Source organism: Miscanthus floridulus, chromosome 10 (genome assembly GCF_019320115.1).
Source record: "Miscanthus floridulus cultivar M001 chromosome 10, ASM1932011v1, whole genome shotgun sequence".
Taxonomy (NCBI): domain Eukaryota; kingdom Viridiplantae; phylum Streptophyta; class Magnoliopsida; order Poales; family Poaceae; genus Miscanthus; species Miscanthus floridulus.
The window spans coordinates 92,289,129-92,296,849 of NC_089589.1; the positions used below are offsets into that span (position 1 = coordinate 92,289,129).

At 52.4% G+C, this 7,721-nt stretch overlaps 1 pseudogene; it reads left to right on the top strand.

The window, feature by feature from the left end:
• Positions 1–1,068: 1,068 nt before the first annotated feature.
• On the top strand, positions 1,069–4,604 carry LOC136489031 (UDP-glycosyltransferase 73C6-like; annotated as a pseudogene).
• Positions 4,605–7,721: the final 3,117 nt, after the last annotated feature.

Consider the following 7,721-nt stretch of genomic DNA (forward strand, 5'->3'; position numbering starts at 1 on the left):
CTCGGCACCCACTAGAGAAACCCTCTGGTACTTTTGGAGTGCGTCTCTGGACTGCTAGCCATCCCCTAGCGAACGGGGCTCGGGCCTCCACTCGGACTACCCAATAACAGCTCACCAGAAGTGTCCACGCTCGCGCCCATCGAGGGTAGCCTAGCACATTCCACCCCTCCTTCCGAGCGAAAGGAAGCGTGAGGGTCATACCCAAAGTCAGGGGGCCCCTGACGATCCTCTCGCTCCGTGCGGAGGCTAGAGGGCTTTTTCTTTCTACATCCTTGCCGAGACCCCCGCAACCCGAACTTGCGCTTATGGGCTCGACAAATACAATAAGAACTAATCGCTCAAACACGAAAATGGAGAAAGCCCCTGGAGGAGTAACTTCACTCCTCCAGGGGCTCGGGGGCTACACCCGGTGGGTGCGCTCGCGCGCACCCACCGGAACCTCAAAAAACAAACCAATTCCTATGGAGCAGGCATAAACCCAGCCTCGACAAACCCTCAGGGAGAGTGCACGCACTCCCCCCGAGGCTCGGGGGCTACTGTCGGGTACCTTAGAACGGGGTACCCCAAGCAAACATCAAATGGGTCGCTAAAATCCCATCTAAAAAATAAAGCTAGAAGGTAAGCCGTGGGCCCCTCACCTGCCACGACCGAGCCCACTGGGCCCTCCTCCACCTCGCCTCGAGCCTCGAGCAGGAGGTCTCGGCATCCTGGAACAAACTCTGCCTCGCGCGAGGCTCCCCAGGGAAGGCCTCGGCAGGGAGCGCCGTCTCCGTCTCGCCTGAGGCTCTCCAGGGAAGGCCTCAGCAGGGGGTACATTCTCCGTATCGCGCGAGGCGTCTCGCGCGAGGCCTCGGCAAGGAGCCCGATCTCCGTCTCGCGTGAGGCCTCAGTCTCCGTGTCGCTCGAGGCCGGGTCGCCAGCAGCCCGTCACCCCCCGCCTCGACCAACCTTCCAGACAACGCGTCATGTCCCATTAATGCTTCAACCACTCCCGCAATCTCAGTCGGACGACGGCTCAACTCCACAGAATGGCCGACGTGACCCGAGGTCGCATCAGCGCCATACCGGTCGGGACAGGGCACGGCGGGGATTACCGGCCACTGTGTCCTAACGCTGTGTCCACGATCAGCGCCATACCGGCTGGGACAGGGTACGGCGGGGATTACCGGCCACTGTATCCTAACACTGTACCCACGATCAGCCGCCCACTCGAGGCCTCGGCACTGTACACCAAGGTCTCGGCTATCTTGGGGTTCGTGCCTGCCGAGACCCCTCCACCACGGTGCAGCCTCGACACCGACCAAGTCTCGGCCTCGCGCACAGTCCGTCCACAGTGGCTTGCACGTTCACCGCCGCACCCACTCCGAGGCAGTCCCGGGGCTCCCACGACGCACAGGATCTGATGGGATGGCCACGCCGCCCCAGTGCTCCAAGAACGGACCACTCCTACGACTATGCCGCCACAGGAACAGGCTACAGGGCCCGGACACGCCGCCTCTGTTCACACGACGCCGTATAGTTAGCTCATATACCGTCCTAGCCCTCCCTTCATGCTATAAAAGGAGAGGACTTGGGCTGTTTTAGGAAAGGGAGAACACCTTGTAACACACACACACGCACATCCCTGCCGCCTGAGAGCAACGTCTCAAGCGGCCCGCACGACACCCTGCCGAGACCTGGGACCAGCTCCCTCTCTCCTTTAGCTTGTAACCCCCTACTACGAGCACCCCGGTGCAAGGAATACAAGATCGATCTCTCAGACTAGACGTAGGGCCTCGATTGCCTGAACCAGTATAAACCTTATGTCTCTTTGCATCACCATCCGGAATCGGGAGCACGCAGAACAAATTCACTAGTTGGTTGAGGACCCCCGGTCCGAAACACCGACATCTTCTTTATTTAATTTCTTGCATTTTGAGATCATTGTGTCCCCTGCAGTGAAGCTCCCAAGTCCCAACTGTCAAATGCAGTGGCATGATCCCCACCACGTTTTGATTGTTTTGAATCGATATAGTCCGTACCATTTTTACATGTACAACAAAAGATAATGAAATAAAAAAACATAAACAGTAAACATGATATTCAAACGGTTAATGTGCATGATATCAAGTGGACAAGCGCGTCATAGGACATAAAATTTTTGGAAATGCTTTGATCCGAGCGTCAGACGCTTTTCCAGAGTATTGGAGGTATGGGTGAAAATGATACGGATATTATCCGACCGTATTCGATACCGAATTCGTTTAGAGGGGTTTAAATCCGTCCGTATCCGAGTCCGGATATTCAACACTCAATATCATATCCGTATCCGAATCCTCAAATCACATATTTATCATGTCGATATCCAATCGTATCCTATTCAGAATGGTTGTATTCGAATTCGAATCCGGACAGAAATATAAAAACAAATGTAATATCAATGATATTCGTTCTTATCCGATCCGTTTTCATCCCTAATTGGAGGGACATGGGGCCAATCAACCTTGATTCCCGTCTACTCCCATCCAACTAACACCACCCCCGTTCTCTTATATATCCACTCAATTAATCATGATCTATCGGTTTGGCATGCTGGAATGGTTCCAATTTTTTGTTGCTTGAAACATAAGAATCGCCGCCAAACCAAAATGTGTGTAGTGTTTCATTCCAGAAACGGTGAGAAAGGGTTCTCTTTTTTACACTATGAAGATGAATCCGCTCAATTCTAGTTTCGCACGAGAAACGGATCGATGCTTCCTTATTAGCCCGTTCTACCCCTCTGCTTTCTCATGTTCCAGAGGTGGTGGCGTTCTATGAGCTCCCATCCGCGGCCAGGCACGTGGCAACCTCCTCTTCTGACACTGGCTTGGGCACAGAGAAGAGAGAGAGAGACAGAGCAACAATGACTGACGTTCCTTTTGACCATGTGTGTGGGTGAAGTTACGACTGTAAAATTGCTAGATGCACCCTGTTAGACTACACATATGAGCATATCCAGTAAATTTTGCAAGGAACAAAAATTGGAGAAAAGTATTCAATTTATAACAGTGGAAATTATATTGTCTCTAAACACAGAGGTATATTTATCCTTTTAATTATTATCATTTTTTTTAGAATCAGAATTCAACCTACAAGCCAAACGATTCACAAAGTAATTTTGATCCAACGAAGAAGAGTTTCTAATGAGAAACTAATTTTGAAACATTAGGAGAATCTGAAGCCCTACCAAATGGACCCCTAAGGCCCTCCACAATATTGTGCTTAAGTGGTGCCTAGAAAGGAGAGAGAATTTTGGAGTACTGCTCTTGCCATTGTGGGTAGCAGTTCCAACTTTGAGTGATGCCAGAAAAACAAGAGAGAATTCCTTATTTGACACCAGACAAATGACTCGTTCCTTTCTTGGCCCTCAAAAAATTTCCGTTCCCTATTTGACACCAAGTTCAACTTTCGTTCCTTATACGACACTCCGTCGGGTTTGCCATCCGTGAACCGTTAACTGACATGTGGGCCCCACCACCCTTCTCCCCTTCTCCTCCCCTTCTCGGCCGGGGGACGCCCGCCTGCCCGAGGGCTGCGAGAGGATGGACATGCTCCGGTCTCAGGACGAGGTGCCTCGCTAGTTCGTGGCCAACAGAGCGTTCGGTGAGGCAGTGGTGCGGTACTGCCTCGGCGTGGCGCCACGCCGCCGTCCGAGCTGCATCATCTCCGGGATGTGCCAGACGTGGGTGCTAGGCCTGGCGCGCGAACTTGGCGTGCCCTACTACGTCTTCCATGGCTTCGGCGCCTTCGCTTTGCTCTGCATCGAGTACCTATACAAGCACAGGCTGCACGAGGTTGTCGCATCGGACGACGAGCTGTTCGACGTCCCGGCGCTGCCGCCTTTCCAGCTGAGGCTGTCGCGTAGGCAGCTCCCGCCGCATTTCATGCCGGTCACTTCCGTCGGTGGGAAGGCGCTGCAGGGGATCCGAGATTTCGACGTGGCCGCGGACGGCATCGTGGTGAACACCTTCGACGAGCTGGAGAGCGGCTCGGCGATGCTTCTCGCGGAGGCGACGGGCAAAAAGGTGGTCGCCGTTGGATCCGTCTCGCTGTGCCGCTCACCGAGTCTCGACCCTTAGTCCATGTCGAGTGACGCGAGGCGATGCATGGCGTGGCTGGACACCAAGGAGGCCAAGTCCATGGTGTACGTGAGCTTCGGCAGTGCCGGGCGCATGCCGCCCGCTCAGCTCATGCAGCTCGGCATGGCTCTTGTCTCATGACCCTTGCCAGTGCTCTGGCTCATCAAGGGCGCCGACTCCCTGCCCGACGACGTCAAGGATTGGCTGCGCGAGAACACCGACACAGACGGCATCGCGGGCAGCAAGTGCCTGGTGGTGCGCGGGTGGGCGTCCCAGGTGGCCATCCTGGCCCATCCAGCCATTGGCGGCTTCATGACGCACTGTGGATGGGGCTCCACTCTGGAGGCCGTTGCAGCCGGTGTGCCCATGGCAATCTGGCCCTTTTTCGCCGAGCAATTTATCAACGAGCAGCTCATCGTCATGAAGCCGCTCATCGGAGGAGATGGACGTTCGGTCGGTCAGTGCTCATGGCCGCGCGACGGGACGCGCCCCTGGCCGCGGGGATGAGACGCGCCCCTGGCCGCGCGAGCACGCCTGCGCCGCCACCTCCACGCGCGGATGCGCCCTGTCCAAGCACCGCCGTCGCGGGGCCACTCCCCAGCCGAGAAGGGGAGGAGAAGGGGAGAAGGGTGGTGGGGCCCACATGTCAGTTAACGGTTCACGGATGGCAAACCCGACGGAGTGTCATATAAGGAACGAAAGTTGAACTCGGTGTCAAATAGGGAACGGAAATTTTTTGAGAGCTAAAAAAGGAACGGATCATTTGTCTGGTGTCAAATAAGGAATTCTCTCGAAAAACAACAAGAGGTGAATGTACATGCACCGGTCCCAACTCCTTAAACAACCATAAAGCTACTGTAGCAGATTCCAAGGAGAGTAGGGCTTTGTTTAGTTCCAAAAATTTTTTCTAAAAAGTGCAACAATATCTATCACATCGAATCTTGCGATACGTGCATGGAGCATTAAATGTAGACGAAAAGAAAAACTAATTGCACAGTTTGGTTGGAAATCGCGAGACGAATGTTTTGAGCCTAATTAGTCCATGATTGAATACTAATTGCCAAATAAAAACGAAAGTGCTACAGTAGCCATATTCTCAAATTTCGTCCAACTAAACGAACCCTAGGAGAAGAAGCGGGTGTGAGGAAGACAATAAATACTTGATAGTACTTGTTGGTCCCACATAGCTAAATAGCACCGCTCCCCATCTATTTGCACACGGTAACTTTCTTAGCTGATGTTTGGTTTGCTGTGCATGGACCCATATATTTTCTGGCTTCACTACCACGTTGTGGAGGGCCTAATCTCTCCAGCAACGCCACCTTCCACTCCACCATGACAGGCTGGCAGTCCTCTCTTCTGAACCAGATGGGGCGTGCTGTATTGGTGAACTCGGTACTCAACAGCCAGCTGATTTACGCCGTGGCAGCCCTAGAAATCCCACCAGGCATCATCGATCAGGTGGACAGGAAGAGGCGATCCTTTCTTTGGTCTGGCTCAGGAACAACCACTGGCAGCAGGAGCATGGTTGCGTGGCAGCACGTTTGTGACACAAAGGATATGGGCGGTCTCGGCCTCAAAACACCTGTTTGTTGCTGAAGATGATACACAAGCTACACTCCAACAGTGCTTCGTCATGGGCAAGATGGGTACATCAAAATGCCTGCATGGGAGCCACTGGGACACTCTCAGATCCCTACTGCCACTGTACAGAGCCATCACAGCTGTCAACTTGATGGACGGAACTACAACATCCTTCTGGCATGATGTCTGGGATGGCCATGACTCTCTTGCAGAAAGATTTCCGGAGCTCTTGAGCCACTGCAGAAACCAAGAGATCACTGTCAAGCAAGCTTATGAAGGTGAATTGAACCGATCCTTAACTGTCCGAAGCTCAACATACAAGCCACGGGGCAGCTGCTTTAGGTGGTGCAGATCATGGAGGAACATAACCTCACCGAAGGCAAAGATCAGCCCCCGATGCCCGATGACGAGAAGGAATGGTGAACTCGAAGCTGGAATGCTCTACCAGGCACTAAAGAGTGCTCACGGCTCTCCAGATGCCTGGGCAACTTTTGTTTGGAAGAACAAGGCTCCTCCGCGTGTCAAGTTTTTCGTGTGGTTGCTGTCACAGAACAGAATCCAGTGTAAAACGGCACTGAAACAAAGGGATAGTAGACAATACAATTTGTGAGATTTGTCAGGCTCTAGAAGAAACAGCGGCGCATATCATCTTCGGATGCTATTGATGCGGGACCCATGGGATACACCGTAGAGAAGAGAGGAGATCTAGTTTGATTAGGATTTCTCCCATGTAATCCTAGTAGTAATACTATTCTGTAATCCTACTAGGACTCTAATCTTAGTAGTAGTATTATTCTGTAATCCTACTAGGAACTCTCATTATAAACCGACTAGGACTCTGGCCTCCTGACTATATAAAGGAGGGCAGAGTTTCTGGAGAAGAGATAACGCAACACAACACTTTACAATCAATCCAACGCAAAGGCTAACGCCGACTGGACGTAGGGCTATTACTCGATCACGGTCGAGGGTCCGAACCAGGATAAATCGACTGTCTCTTGCGTTAACCGTCGAGTTTTGCATACGCTGAAGCCCGAACAAACTGCCCCGGGTACCCCCGTGGCAGGCTATCAGTGGTCAAACATCGACAGCTGGCGCGCCAGGTAGGGGCTTTCGGCGAATTTGCATCCGAGAGCTCGACGGACCTCGACAACATGATCTTCTCGACGGGGTCAACCTTCATCTTCGGTTCATGGATCTGTGAGGCAGGCGACGATGGCAAGCTCCAAAGCCGTCTCCTCGAAGATTCGGATCACCATGAAGACCTTTCTATTTCAGCGACTACGACAGATCAACTTGCCGGAAGATTCGCGCAGCTCGTGATGTCCGACCCAACTCAGATTTTGCGGCTTTGCGCATCAGACTCAAACTCGGGCTCCGCATCCAAGATGGAGTCTTACCCGAGTTCTTTCGAGAAACCAAGTCCTTTTCCGGCAGGGTTCCTGGACGCGGCCTCAACCTATCAAGAATTCAACTCGGACAACATTCAGAGTTCTCTCGAGAATAATCCGAGTTCTTTTTCTGGCGGAGCTCCAGAACGCGGCATCAACCTATCAAGAATTCAACTTGGAAAGCATTCAGAGTTCTTTCGAGAATAGTCCGAGTTCTTTTTCGATAGGGCTCCGAAACGCGGCCTCGGCCTATCAAGAATACAACTCGAAGTACATTCAGAGTTCCCTCAAGAAGTCAGGTCATGGTACGACTACGTCAAGCTGTCCGAGCCAGGGGCAAGCCAGTTGTCCGACTGCATCCCGAGCCGGAAGCAAGCCAGTTGTCTGACTACTCGTCACATTTTCTAACTACTTTGGCTGCGGTGACCAACTACTCGACAGCTCATGTCCAAGTACTCGCAAGCTGATGCTCGGGGGCTACAACCACTGGGGTCTCCTGAGCACAAAATGTCAGGATCGCGCGCTGATTCTACCACGCGGCCGTCAATCAAGCTAAGTCATGGTTTAATATTTTTTCAAATATTCTTTAATCATCATATATCTCTGGATATTATCCATATGCCTCCATGGCTCTACTATAGTTGATTTA